This window comes from Pelobates fuscus, chromosome 3 (genome assembly GCF_036172605.1).
Source record: "Pelobates fuscus isolate aPelFus1 chromosome 3, aPelFus1.pri, whole genome shotgun sequence".
In the NCBI taxonomy this organism is placed as follows: Eukaryota; Metazoa; Chordata; class Amphibia; order Anura; family Pelobatidae; genus Pelobates; species Pelobates fuscus.
In genome coordinates, this window is record NC_086319.1 from 219,780,594 (window position 1) to 219,796,988 (window position 16,395).

Sequence of the window (16,395 nt, forward strand, 5' to 3'; positions counted from 1 at the left end):
CAGCAACCACAGGTGGCGCCGCAATAACAGCCACTATGACTAAACAGGCTAGGTTGCCAATAGACGTAATGCCCAACCTTGTTTCCTTTCCAGATCCTCACAGTCAGAAAAACACTAGTTGTGTTAGAAAAACTATTGCCTGCCCCGTCACTTCACTATCGGGTGAAGGAGGCGCAATGTATCCCTCTGTTTTTTTATTTCAGCCAAAGGCTAAAATATCCATAGCAGCCTCTAGTTTACAGGATCCAGACCTGAGAGGGTTAACTGATGAGATGCCGACCACTAGTTCCCGCTTGATAGTTCAAGTTATTCCTAAGAAGGATGGGCCAGTGGGTAAGACTGAGCATTCCTCAGTGCAGGTAGAAACTATTGCTGTGACAGGTAATGTATGGAAAACAAGTGATATGTTGACACATTCTAAATTGTTATCTGAATTAGAAGAACATGAAGAAAGGTACTACATGTCTGTAGAAAGGTACTACATGTCTGTAGAAATACAGGATTCGCTACCCCAACCCTTCAAAGGGTTAATAGATACTGGTTCACAAGCCAAAACCTACTTTCAATACCTACTTCCAGCAGGTAATGGACATAGCAACGGATAAGCCGAAGCTAAGAGATTTCCCCAATGCTCTGTTGAGTGTAGGAGGAAATGCCCTTCATGTTATTGGCAATACCTGGTTAAAGTTTAAAATAGGTAACAAAACCTTTAGACAACCGTTAATAGTGGTAGATCACCCCTATGACAGACTGATTCTGGGTGTAGACCTACTCAGAAGACTTAACATAATTATTGACTGTGTGAATGGAATTGTATGGTCACAAGCTAAGGTTCCCATAACCTATGGGAAGTCACATGTTCAATCTGAACATAACTGCCATGTGATAGAAGAAAGACCTGACTCTATTGAGGTACATTTTAGGAAAAGTCAGTCACCTGACGTGACTATCCTGCAGGTGAATGACGCAATCCCAACTTGCGCCGTTTCAGTCCATAATGAATGCGGCGGCGAGGCTCATCTTCCTGTCCGCCCGCACCTCCCATGCCTCACCCTTCTGTCAGTCCCTACATTGGCTTCCTATAAAATATAGAGCTCAATTTAAAATTCTGGTTCTTGCTTTCAAATCTCTACATAACGCTGCTCCCACCTATCTATCCTCCCTTATACACAAGTATGTCCCATCTAGGTCCTTACGATCTTCTGAAGACTTACGTCTATCTTCTGTCCGTACTCCCACTTCTGATGCTCGCCTTCAAGATTTCTCCAGGGCTGCACCGTTCCTGTGGAACTCGCTTCCCTCCTCCGTTAGATGCTCGCCCAGTCTCCACTCCTTCAAAAATCGTTAAAAACCCACTTCTACCCATAAAAGCGTATCAATTAAACTGCTCCCAACTGATTCCTCTTCTGCAACTGTCACTAGTCTAATACTATCCTTACCTTTTTGTGTCATTTTACCCCACTCCCTCTAGCATGTAAGCTCATTGAGCAGAGCCCTCAACCCCTCTGTTCCTGTGTGTCCAACTTGTCTGGTTACAACTACATGTCTGTTCGTCTACCCATTGTAAAGCGCTGCTGAATTTGACGGCACTCTATAAATATCATAATAATAATAATAATAATAATAGATTAACATTCCATAAGAGTTGCTCCAGAGAGAATACAGAATGTCTCTCTGGAAGGTGATGTTTTAACTATTTCTCTCCAGAGGAACTATGTTGAATCTGTTGATCTGGCAGGACATGCTCAGTTTCTTGCCAAAATTGAAAGGGTGAATAACAACTTATTCTTTCCAATTCAAATAAATGAAGAAGTAGGAATGCAAAGCTGGACTTAAAGAGTGAGAACAGCTTAATTAGCAGAAGTCTGTTGAAGCAGATAACTAATCCTAAAATGATCAGGTACGCTTCCCCACATGACAGGTGGATCCAGAACATGGATGGCGAATCAGAGAGTCACAATGTGTTAACAAAATGTTTACTATCCACTTCCATCGGAAATAAGACGGCTAAACATTTATTCCTAGTGATAGACAAACCTCGCTATCAGGTTTACATTGGCAATGATGTCATAAATCGCTTTGCCATACACCTTAACCTGATCAACTCCAACTTGTGGACAAGGTTAAAAGGTAATCCTTGTAGATACCACCACAAGGAGAATGCCCTGATAGCAGGACAAATATTACCATATGCGGTAAGTATCCAAGTATCTGATGACATAACCATCCCACAAGAGACAATGCAGGTAAAGAAGGGTCAGAGATTGAAAAACTCTGATGCCCTAATCTGTTTAACCAATAGGACACAACAATTAGGGATGGTGGTGACACCTACACCAATGGTAAGTATTAGTAAGAATCCTACCTATGTAATAGTCAACAATGTTACACCCAATAGTGTTACTTTACTAAAAGGAACATTATTAGGTCTAGCATTGGACGCAGAGTACTATACATTTGGTTTCCAAAACCAGATTATAGGCCTCATCCCTGAAGTGTACTTAACTGAGGACAAAATTATCGATCAAATATTCCATTCCTCCCCAGAAGTATTATTTACTATCCTATCTGTATATCTCTTTAACATCGAAGAAGGCTCGTGTAAAATTGAAGAAGCATCGATCTCCTTCGATCATCCGCTCAATGAGCAGGAATCACAAGAATATCACGACAACAGCGAACTGACCTTACTTTTAGGCTTGAAGAAGCTTATGAGATAGGCCAGCCTGAAATCTTTCTAAGATTTCAGGAAAGGCTTGAAAAGCAAATATCATTAGCTAACGGTTGCTCCAACAATGCTGAGCGGCAACAGCTAAGGGAAATCCTTATGGAATTCCAAGATATTTTTGCCAAAGATTCCTACGACTGTGGGTTAACTAACCTCCATGTAGCCAGAATACAAACTGATCCAAATCCACCAGCTGTATTTATTAAGCAATATAGACTCCCATTGGCTTCATATGATGGTCTTCAAGACATCATTTAGAATTTAAAGGAAAAGGGCATTTAACTTCCAGTGCACAGTTCGTATAATAATCCGATCCTGGGAATTCTGAAACCTTATGGACAATGGTGCTTATGCGCTGACTTACGACAGCTAAATAAAGGTGTCTATTAGTGATGTTGCGAACATAAAATTTTCCGTTTGCGAACGGCGAACGCGAACTTCCGCAAATGTTCGCGAACGGGCGAACCGCCATAGACTTCAATAGGCAGGCGAATTTTAAAACCCACAGGGACTCTTTCTGGCCACAATAGTGATGGAAAAGTTGTTTCAAGGGGACTAACACCTGGACTGTGGCATGCCGGAGGGGGATCCATGGCAAAACTCCCATGGAAAATTACATAGTTGATGCAGAGTCTGGTTTTAATCCATAAAGGGCATAAATCACCTAACATTCCTAAATTGTTTGGAATAACGTGCTTTAAAACATCAGGTATGATGTTGTATCGATCAGGTAGTGTAAGAGTTACGCCCGCTTCACAGTGACAGACCAAACTCCCCGTTTAACGCACCGCAAACAACCGCAAACTCCCCATTTGCACAAGGTTGGATACCAAGCTAGCCATGTCCCGTTCCTTGTCCTCACTGATGTCATTGAAGGTCTCTTCCTCCACCCAGCCACGTACAACACCAAGGGTCCCCGAAAGGTGACAACAAGCCCCCTGTATTTTTTTTTTTTAAATGTACACTACTGATACACCAGATATGAGTTGCACTGGTGTTACACTGTGCCCTGGCAGGCCCTGAAACGCACACGTGTGAAGGAAACTGACTGCTATTATATTGCAGTCAAAAAAGTTTTTTTTTTTTTTTTTAAATGCAAGCTATTGTGACACCAGATATGAGTGGTGGCACTGGGCAAGTGGGCACAGTATACGCTGTGAGCCTGACACAAACGCTGGCAGGCAGGCAACTGCAATTAGATTACACAGGAAAAAAAAATGTTCTAGCCCTAAAAAGGGCTTTTTGGGGTGCTGTCCTTACAGCAGAGATCAGATGCGTCCTTCAGGACTGTAGTGGACACTGAATACACTAGCCTTGCTTTCGATTTCTCTATTAAATCAGCAGCAGCTACACTGCCCCTCCTCTCACTAAGAATGCAGCTTCCGGGGGGCGGGGCATAGCTGTCATGGAGGAAAGACTCACTTCGTGTGAGCTCCCTCAATATCTCACTTTAAGCAGCTATCAACAAGCGAATTTCACCCCAGAAAGGGATGACCCAGCAATGTTGCTCCTACCTGACCGACCCGACATGCTTAATAGCTGTCAGCAACTCGACAGAGTCTTACTTACCTCCGCGTGGCAAGTGTGGCCTGGTGCTCACCGGGCGGGAGAGGCGGACGATCTCCCGATGCTCCCGATGTTGGGATGCCCAGGAGCAGTTACTGTTACCCCCCCCCTCGGACCTGTGGGGGTTATCCCGGTCCACCCCTGAGAGGCTGTCTGGAGCTAATGGACGCACAGAGCACAGCTGCCCAGGCTGACATACTCATCTGCGACTCTCCCAATATGGCGGCAGCCGCGTGTCCTCCTGGTACCAGCAAAGCATGGCAGGATATTGAGTCTAAGCTGGACTTCAAATCAATTTTGGAAGCAAATAACATGCAGGAAGCCCCAACAAGCTCCACCACAGCCCCAACAAGCTCCACCACAGCTAAGCGAAGCAGTCCCCATTAAAATCAACCAACGCAAAAGGCGTCGAAGACGGGACCGGAGGCACAAACAGAAATGCAGAGCCTGCCCCACGTCAAGCACTCGCCTCCACCTTAAACCACCACAATCCCGCACCGGACAGATCCGACCACCCAACAAAACAAGCTTCCACCACCTCAAGCCACGAACCCGGCACTCAGCCAGACACTTGTCTTTGTTGTTCCAGGTATCAGGGACTCCCAGGGTCTGCACCTGGCGCCCAGAAGGGATCGGATGAGCACAAGCAGTAAACAGCAGCCTGCCAAGCATGTCCCACTATAGCCGATCCTCCACACCATGCCTTTGATCACATGAACTGCTCTCTGCACATTAACTAATCGTAAAGTAGCAAGCGTTTAAACATGTCATTATTTCACCTCCTAAAGAGTTTATTGTCGTAGTTCCTTACATGCCTTTACCTTAACCATTCATGTATTATGTTATTCACTAGTCTCATCTCATGGGGCGACTCAGACTTGATTTATAACTAGTGGTGGAGCTGCTGATATAAATACACAGTTGATAACGTGCAAGCTACACCCTAAACCTGACAGCCATCTTTCACAACAATGTACTGCTATATACCCTCAGTGCAACTAGCCATGATATACGCACGTTCAACCTAGCATGCTCAAATATAACACACTTCTGTCTAAAAAAAAAAAAAGAATACAAAAAAAAAGAATGCAGCTTCAGAATGAATCTAAAATGGATGCTGTCCAGGAGGTGGGAGGGTCTTGGAGGGAGGGTCTGTTGCTGATTGGCTGGAATGTGTCTGCTGACTGTGAGGTACAGGGTCAAAGTTTACTCAATGATGATGAATAGGGGGCGGACCGAACATTGCATATGTTCGCCATCCGTGGCGAACGCGAACAAGCTATGTTCGCCAGGAACTATTCGCCAGCGAACCAGTCGGGACATCACTAGTGTCTATATGTCTGGATGGCCAGTGCCACACATAGACAAATGTTTGGTACAAATGTAGGAATCCAAAATATTCACTGCCATTGACTGTGCGCAGGGATATTGGACTGTACCAGTCCATGATGAAGACCAATACAAATTGGCCTTCACTTTTGGAAAGCAGCAGTATACCTGGACCCATATTCCTTTGGGTTACATAAACTCTGGTCATGAATTCACGGTGTTCATGCATAAAGCTATGCCTGACGCACTCGAGAGGAACATTATCATATGTCGACGATGTCTTGCTGAAAAGCACTTCCTTTGATAAGCATATCATAGAGATTAGACATGTTCTCACTCAGTTAAGAGAGGCAGGGATTAAACTGTCTTTACAAAGGGCACAATGGTGTCGCACCCATGAAAAAAGGACATGAGGTAACTTCTGAAGGATTAAATCCGCAGAAGAAGAAGGTTGAAGCCGTACTAAGGGCTAAAACACCTACTAACATCAAAGAATTAAGATCATTCCTTGGTATGACTAACTACTCCCGTAAGTTTATAGATAATTATGCAGAAATAACTAAACCACTTTTACACCTGCTTAAAAATGAAACTACTAGGAACTGGGGGAAGCCTCAGGACCAAGTGGTAAGTGAACTGAGGAGGAGGCTCACTCTGGCACCCTGTTTAGCATACCCAGAGAGGGGTAACCCTTTCTATCTGGAGACAGGATATACTGATTTAAGCATAAGTGCTGTTCTGTTTTAGATGTAGGACAGTCTAAACAAAGTTATTGCATATGCAAGTGATGAAACATTGTTATAAGATTGTATGCTTAACAGCCCTTGAATCATTAGTAGATAAGTCTGAGACGAGTTCCTGATCTGTGACTGTTGAAAGATGTCCAAGAAGGATGTGGCGTGTTTCTGTATCGTACTACTCCTGTGTCAAGAGCTACGGACTAATCTGATCACAGAGATGGGACCATCCTCCGGCATCTGGATTCAGGAGACACCAGGGTTCATCTTGACAGAGAAGAGGATCCTGACTCAATGTGTGATCGTCAGCCTGGAACCCAAATTTCCATCGAGAAGGCGTACAACATTTCATCGATTCCTGAGTTACAAACCAGGTACCAGACGCACCTCCAAAGAACCCAGGACCATGTGCGAAACATCTTGGAGCATGTCCTTTTGTATCCAGTACTATTTCGATGAGCAACAACCCAAAAGGTTCCTCACCGCTATAATTGTTGCATTGGTTTGTGCCTCTGTCAGTGCAGTTGTTGTAACTGGAGCGTCTGCAGCCAACTCTATTTCTGTCCCAAAACTGGATATGGAAATATTTGTGTTAAAGCAGCACATTAACAATATGCATCAGGTGATAAAACAGCAAAGAACACTTCTCCAGGACGTGTTAACTATTGTGGAAGACATAGTTGTTACAACAAATTTGCAGTCTGAGTTAATTGCCAAGTCCACTGAGTTGCACCAAAGTCACGACTTATTTAAGCATGAACTTCTATTTCTGCATGACCCAATATTGTTCCACACACTTGCTTTTCTTGACGAAGTGCAAACCGGATTGATTGAATTGGCAGGGGGACGCATACCTCTGTATTTTGTATCCAAGATATTGTTCATGCAATGCTTGCCAACGTGGATCGAGAGACAATTGAGCCTATACAATTAAATCTGGCCTATGACATGGGGAGTGCTCTCCCTTACTTAATTGATCTGGAACGCATGGAGATTTGCATTTTATTGGCCATACCGTATGTTACTCCCAAAAGCATTTTCCAAATGGAAACAATTTACAATGATAATAATGGTATTATGGTTGATTGTACTAAATGTAAGGTTCAAAGCTCTTACAGGTACAACGACAGTCAAAAATGTTCATTATCTACGGACATGCCCAATGCCAGAAGAAGTTATATGAGTACACAATATGTATTATAACATCTGTAGTGCTTATTCATAGACTAAATTAATCATTGCTATGTTAATCACTAGGGGGGGTCATGTTAGTATATTTATACTGGCAGACATTTTGTGTTAAGACAGAAATTAAAAGTGTATACTGTAAGTCACTATCAGAACAGAGGTGACTCCATTGTGTATTACAATGCAAAGACAGACACAAAATCTCTCTATAACTCTATTCATTCAAGCCTGAGCTAAGGAATGCGACTTATGTAAACATTTGGCAGAGATAAGGCATGATGTCTACAGCAGGGGGGGGGGGGGGGGGGCAAGGGGGGTGGGTGGGAAGGGGGTTGAATCAAAAACCCAGAGATATATATACACACACACACACACAATACCCACTTATAGCTTATTATAAGCATATTAATCATATATAAATAGTACTATATGAATAATATAGAATATTCATGGATAAAATATCAATGAAGAAATATCATATTATTTACTAACGTTAGTGGAATATGTGTAATAGACATATATAAATAATATTACTACAGTTTCACACAAGAAAACCAGACACCAAAGACAGATAACACTAATTAATTTAACTTTCTAAACACTAACAGAATCTTACAAAGTTCATTGTCAGGAAGAGTGAAATTAAGGTTAGGACGTGTCAGGAATCTAATGTATAGGCAAAATTGCAGACGCTCTGTCTCGTAAAAGTGAACCAAAACCTTTGAAAAGTGATATGTCTGTGACGAATAGGTATCATAAAAGATAACCATGATGACGTCAAACGCATCACGAAATCAGTTAACCCATTATACAAAAAGGTAAATGGACCCCCTGACAAGAATTTTCGGTGATGTAATTGCGCCATCTATTGACCAAAATCTAGATGATAGTCTGTAGGGAAAACACGCCCACAGTTCTCTATTGGCTACTATCAACTAGTGACGTATAGAGAACTTCTCCTTTAAAAATTAAGGACAAAGGAGAGGGAGCGACACTCTTGAACTCTGGAACACTTCAAAACACTCTTATACTCTCACACTCAGACTGAGATGCACTCTCACTCTGAGAATGGATTCACATATAACATCTAAGATCTGACATCTGGAGCCAAAGCTGGACACACCTAATTCTTTGTATCTTTTCCAACTAACACAACTCCAGAACTCTGAAAACGTTTCTGTTTTCATACAATTCTCTCATCATACTTGCTTTTAAAATTCCTGGGACATATCTACACATCTGATAGAAAATCTACAACCTAACTGGTAATTATGCTGGTTTTATTTAATTTAATTTAATTAATGGATTTTACTAAAAGGCAGAATATATTTGGATAAAAGCTGGTGATTCCAACATTTAAGGAGTCATGATTCGTTAATAATATATAGAATTCATAATTCCATTCCTGCTGGTGGACCAATGAACTCTATATTACTTTTAACTTTAAAAATAGAATACCTGGCAATTGTCCAGATATATTAGCTTACGTAATTTAAAAGTAGTGTATCTTAATTAGGAAGTTAAAATTCTGCAAACGTAAAATCTGGTTAGAATTATTCTTATTGGATGGACATAGGAATGGTCAAGGAGAAATATTGTAGTTGTAAAATTGCAATATAATAGGATATCTTGACTATGAGAATTGTAGCCAGCAGTGAAAGAGTTAATTCAGTGCGATTTGACTGTCAAAGTTTTTATTGCTTTACGCCAGGGGTTCTCAACCCAGTCCTCAGGACCCCCTACCAGTCCAGGGTTTTGGGATTACCTGGGTGTGTCTAAGGTGTTTAGAAAAATGGAAAAAAAAACACCTTAGACTGTAAGGTGTTTTTTTTTTGTTTTTCTAAACACCTTCGACACACCCAGGTAATCCCTAAACCCTGGACTGGTAGGGGGTCCTTGAGGACAAGGTTGAGAACCCCTGCTTTATGCTGTGCTGCTGTGAAATATGTTAAGTTGATTTCAAAGTGAAGTATCCTGTTGTAAATCTTGTTGAAAACTGCATACATGTTGATAACTGTTGCTATTTAGCTGTCTGTAATCGTGTTAAACCACTACCATATTGTATACTTATGTTATACCTAAATATTCCGTGATATTATCACGCATGTTACATATTATTATTATTGTCACAATAAATTGTATTTTTATCATTAATTTGTGATTAATGTGTGAGATAAAATCTTAAAACCTTCTCTAGGAGCTAAGAATTTAAATAGTGGGTAATTCTCAGCTTTAAATATATAATCAGGAAACAGTGCCAAGATATCAATTTTGATCTAATAAAAATTATTACATTCATTTTTGATAATTTTTATGAAAATATTATTTTTAATATTTATCACCCCATAAATATCCTCACAACACACACACAACTTTCTCTTCCTCTACTGTTTGGATTTACCTATTTGTCAGGCTGTATGTGGTTACTGTATCCTCCTGAAATGGAGAAAAATGGCCTGTCCCCTGGTAGTCCCCACACTATATTTTATACTAAATTACACTAAAACACAGTGATTGCAAACATTTTATATTTGCAGAGAATATAAAAAATGTAGCAGGAGTTTGGGAAGCTATATTTCTATTTCTGTGTCAAGTTTCTTCTGCTAATGAACCCATCAAATCAGTATGCTCTGATTATGTGGACGATTATTTGTTCAATACACTGAATAAACTGTGGCTCAAATCTTGGATTTCCAATACAGATCTAAAGTTTGGTGAATTCTACAAATAATTTGTGGTGGCAAGTGAATGCAAAGATATTTTACTTTGTGGCAAGGGTACATAATCCATTGTTACACTATACAATATTGCTATTTAAAGTAACTTGGTAGAGGACAGATAAGAGAAAGGGTTAATGTAAATTATATAGGAATGTGATAGAGGTCAGATGGTTTACAACATGAATTAATCAAGGCTGCAGGGTATGAGATTTTACACTTGAGCTGCTTGTATGTCTAGTTTCAGTGTAAACTAACTGACTTCGACCATATGGCTTGTAACTCTTTGTGAATTTCCTTGATATGTTCATTAGCATATCAAAGGACCCTGGTGTCCCAGTGTCATATCATAAGGAAACATGAATAATAAACAATAGATTAATAATTAAGTGCATATTTAGGATGGGGCACGCACACTCTTCTAAACAAGTCTAAACATAGTTACCAGGTATTAAGCCATTTGGAAGGGATTGTAATGTCTGCTATATTGGGTCACAAGTAAGAAGTGTGACATATCTGTGGATTGAAAAAATGGTAACAAATCCATATTATTTTTGTGACAAGCACAGAAAAGGATATAAAACCAAAATGTTGTATTAGGATTGATGTTGGTCTGGAACACAAGGGGGTTGTCACATATTGTTTCTATAGGTATGCCTTTTCTCCTCCTATGGGCCAGGCTTGGAAACGTGAGATGAATCCAGAGGGCATATATCTAATGAAATGTAAATTTCATTTGTACATGCTGGGGGCCAAAATCTAATTTTGAGTGAGTCACCATCTTTTTTTTTGTTAATTTACCCTTTTTGTTTTTATCTGTTAATAATTTAGCATCTATTTTTTTGTAAGCACTATTTTTTGCTTACAATAAATATTCCTTTATTAAGTTCCGCCTTTGTCTGGTAAAGAATCACGTTATCTGAAGAGACCAATTAATGCTTCCCTCAAGTAGAAGCTTTCACACGTTTGATTTGCTGTTGATCCAAAAGCGGGGGTGGGAGGGAACTGTCGGAAGCGCATCAAATTTTTCAACAAACTAGATAAAAATTCCTTATTTTTTGTTTATAATACTCTTTATTAGCTTTCTTTTCAGAAATGTTTTTTCAAATTTTTTGCAAAAATTCTTTACAACACATAAAGACATACAACAATAATTACAAAAGCATGCCTGTTAATCCAACAGAGGCAAAAAAAGAAAAACAAAGCAAATCTCTTGCACTTGGAACATATAACATTAATCTAATTGGCTGCCAGCTGGGTACAAGGATTATCGCAGCTTCATTGTTTTCCTTTAAGAGGGACTACAATATGTTTTGTGCTAATTCAAGGACATTATTCGATATATTTGTTTATTCTGCCGCCCCCACAAACTATTTTCTACCATTTTTCCTCTTGAACTGCCATAACAATTGATTAGAAAAGGCTGATTTTGAAAAACCATGGCTCTGCTTCCAGCCCCTTGCAATTATGATTTTAACTGCTGCACAAGTGTGTGTTATTACATAAACTTGTTCTTTTGGGCATTCAGACAGGTTCATATTTAATAAAGCAATTTTCGGGGACATTTTAATACTTATTCTTAAAGGACCACTCTAGGCACCCAGACCACTTCAGCTTAATGAGGTGGTCTGGGTGCCAGGTCCTTCTAGGGTTAACCCATTTTTTCATAAACATAGCAGTTTCAGAGAAACTGCTATGTTTATGAATGGGTTAAGCCTTCCCCCTATGTCCTCTAGTGGCTGTCTCATTGACAGCCGCTAGAGGCGCTTGCGTGCTTCTCACTGTGATTTTCACAGTGAGAGCACGCCAGCGTCCATAGGAAAGCATTATGAATGCTTTCCTATGTGACCGGCTGAATGCGCGCGCAGCTCTTGCCGCGCGTGCGCATTCAGCCGACGGGGAGGAGAAGAGGCGGATCGGAGGAGGAGAGCAGGAGGAGAGCTCTCCGCCCAGCGCTGGAAAAAGGTAAGATTTAACCCCTTTCCCCTTTCCAGAGCCGGGCGGGAGGGGGTCCCTGAGGGTGGGGGCACCCTCAGGGCACTCTAGTGCCAGGAAAACGAGTATGTTTTCCTGGCACTAGAGTGGTCCTTTAATGCTTTCTTGATGAACTCAAAAGCTCATGACCATAGAAATCGTACTTTTTTACAATCCCAAAAATGTGCATGTATGAACCAGTTTATTCCTCACATCTCAAGCATTTATTATTTATGTTTGAAAACATTTTAGCTACTTTTGTTGGAACAAAATACCATCTATTGATGCACTTAAAGTGCATTTCTATCAGTGAGAGGTCATGGATATTTTTAGTAAAATTAGAAAATCCTGAATTCCATGACTGCTCATCAAGAGTCTGAGAAAAATGTCTTTCCCATATGGTGATATTTCTGTTTCTCTGTATTTTATTTAAAGGGACACTATAGTCACCATAACAACTACAGTTTATTGAATTTTATTCTGGTGAGAAGAATCATTACCTTCAGACTTTTCGCTGTAAACACTGTCTTTTCAGAGAAAATGCAGTGTTTACATTACAGCCTAGTGATAACTTCACTGGTCACTCCTCAGATGGCTGTTAGAGATCCTTCCTGGGTCATGGCTGCCTAAAATGCATCCAAACATTCAGTGTCTCCTCCCTCTGCATGCAGACACTGAACTTTCCTCATATAGATTCAATTCATCTCTATGAGAAAGATGCTGATTGGCCAGGGCTGTGTTTGAATCATGCTGGCTCTGCCCCTGATCTGCCTCTTTGTCAGTCTCAGCCAATCCTATGGAGAAGCACTGGGATTGGATCAGGCTACCACTTTTGATGATGTCAAGAGACTGCTTGTTTTTCTGAGTCAAACAGCATGCAGATCTACAGCCTCAGGCTTGAATACAGTAAGATTTTGCTACATTTATGGTGGCATGAGGGGCCCAGGGGGGCTAGATGGTGGTTTTAACACTATAGGGTCAGGAATACATGTTTGTGTTACAGACCCTATAGTGATCCTTTAATAGTTTGATTAATTTTACACATTTAGCCAGTATTTATTTTTATCTTTCTGCAGAAATATATTTTCCAACATTAACACTATCTCATTGTTTTCCATCAAAGCATGTTCTTTCAAGAAGCTTTTCATTCTAATATAATTAAACACTTCCCGTAAAGGCAGACAATGGTTATGTTGCAGGTCTTCAAGTTTCTTTAAAGTACTATTCGCTATGATTTGGTACACTATTTCTATGCCTGCTCTTCTCCAGTTTTCTAACTTAAAATTTTCCAGATTGCTTTTGAATTCTTGAATTTTAAGACATTTCTGGAAAGCTTTGCTTTTTTTTTTTAAGCTGTGCCACAATGTTAATATATGGTTATGAATCATGCAACTATATTTACTTGTCTGTGTGATTTTCTTGTTCTCTAAGTTCCATATTAATGTGGATAGATCATTGCACTCTCCATTTTTTGCCTCTAAATGATACCAATCTTCATTTTTAAAAGCTGGATTATACACCTTGTTTCATGGTATAAAATACTGGCATCATGATATTGAAGGCCGCCCGTTTTGGTGTCTTTTGACAGTATATTAGCACTAACAGGTGTATTTTCCCTTTCCCAATTCTTGAAGCTTCGTTTAATTAATTCTAGCTATGGGGTTGGACAGCTGAATGGTAACATCCTGAATAAATACACCCACTTAGGTAAAACATAAGCCTTTATGATGTTGATTCTCCCAAACCACGATAGCTCTTTGTTACTCCATTTTTTTTACATTGTATTCATAAATCTAAAATTACTAATAAAATTGCATTAAACAATTTTTTTTATATCTGTTTGAATGACACCCAAATGTGAAAAAAAAGATTTTTTTGAAAAATAAAAACTATAGCTGTTACTGAAATCAAAAGAAGTATAGGGAGCAGGATGCAGCGACTACCCTCACTTCACCAAAGGAAAAGGGGTACCACGGCACCTGACCTCCTATATAGAGGACGGTTGCCTAAACTGTGTTCTCCAACGTGGGGTAACCATCAACAACTAGCCCAAAGAAGTCACTTGGCCCCTGACGATGGAGTGAGCATGTTGGGCGTTTTGCTTTATCGTTCACTTTTTACACTTGGGAAGCACTATATAGTTTATTAGTTATTTTTTTTATATTTTTTTATAGCTCTAGGGTTTGTTGGTTCAGGTAGGCTCTATCTCTGGCTCTGTGCCGGAGCTCTGTGCCGTGCCGTGGTAACAAGGGACAGAGATATGTATACACATTACATTGAGGTATTTCTTTAGACCTTCTGACGTTGGGTAGGTTGCACCTATGTGCCTTATATAGGTCTATGTCTTATTGTTAATACATCAATATACGGTGTGTCCATTTGCAGCTCCTGACCTGGACCTTTCTCTACCCAGGAGTAGAATTGGATTATGTACTAGGTATTTAGTTCACTGCTTTTTCAGTCCATTCTTCCCTAGAGTTATAACTGTCATACCTTTTGGGTTTTCCCCATTTTAACTCTTGATATAGTTAGGATTATATAATTTTTGTCATTTATAATTTCCTTTTACATTTTCTCTGTGCTCTCTCCCAGCGTGGTCCGTGGTCTGCTTCAGTGGACCGGACTGGGATTTTTTTTTTTGTTCTTTGTGCTATAGCTGTTACTGATTCTGATACTGATTCGCATTCTTTTTTTATCTAAACTAAACAGTTGAGCAACCGTTTTGTTCATATTTATTTATAGCCAGAGATGTAACTAAATTTGTTTATTTCTTCCAACAGATTTTTTTAATGATGTATCTGGATCAGTCAGAAAAATAAAAACATCATCCGCATATAAGCAGATTTTTGACTGTTGTATTAATTGGATTACCCTTTATTTCTTTATTGTTTCTAATTTTTGTGGCAAATGGTTCTATCGACATAATATATAAGATAGGGGATAGTGGGCAACCTTGTCTGGTTGTTTTTTTTTTTTTTTTTTTTAAATAGTACCTGGTGGTTCATACCCACCACCCTAGATGTTGGAACAGTTTTCTAAAGATTTTATTGCTGCAAGCATCCAATCGCTCAGACCATAACACTGTAGTGTGGCAAACATGTACTCCCATCCGACCCTGTCAAATGCTTTCTCTGCATCTTGCGACAGGGTAAGGAGGGGAGTACACATTCTTTCAACCAAAGCCAGAATATTGATTATCCTTCTTATGTTATTGCAGGATGACCTTCCTGGAACATGGCCAAACTGGTCATGATATATTGTGGCTAACAAAGCATTCTTTAAGCGCTCAGCTAATATTGAGAATAGCTTTGTATTTGCATTTATTCATTAAATTGGATGGTAACTAGTAGAGTCTAATGTATTTTCCCCCTGTTTTAAAATAGGTAAAATGTTTGCTTTTAACATCTTTTGAGGGAAGATACCTATAGCCACAATCTCATTAAAATTAACGAAATGGTGCGACATTTGATTTTTATCTAGTTTGAAAAATAAATTGTTGAAGCTGTCTAGGCCTGGTGTTTTATTTTGTGCTAGTTTTTCAATTGTTCTTTCTACTTCTTCTATTGTTAGGTTTGATTTATTCATCTCTTTCGCTTTAAATTAGAGGTGGACTTATATTTTTCAAATAGTTATCTTCTTTTTAAGCTTTCTTAGGAAGATTATAGAGTTGTTTGTAGAATTCAAGAAACATTCGCTATATCTTTTGGTGTCATATAAACTTGATCTTTAACTTTTAGTAGAGTGATTCTTGTCTTTAATATTTTATTTTTTTTTGTCCATCCTATTGCCTTTATGGTAAAATTTCATTTTGATACGATCCAAATTTTTAATTGTTCTTTCTAGTTCTAACTGTTTAATTCTGTTTAGAGTTTCTTCAAGATTTTTTTTGAGTTACGAGTAACTGTTTTTTGATTTCTTGAGAACTATTATAAAATTGTATATAAGATTAGATTTTAGTAAGATTAGATTTTAATTATGTGACCTGATAATTGCTTTAAAAGGTGAACTAAACGGTGGTGTGTGTAATTTCCTCTCTGGAGTTTTCTCCCACATTTTTTTCATTATATTAGGAATATACTCTTTATTTGATTGATTCTTAAGAATATAATCATCTAGACGCCATGTAGTTCTTAGTGTTTTTTTTTTCAGTGCATTA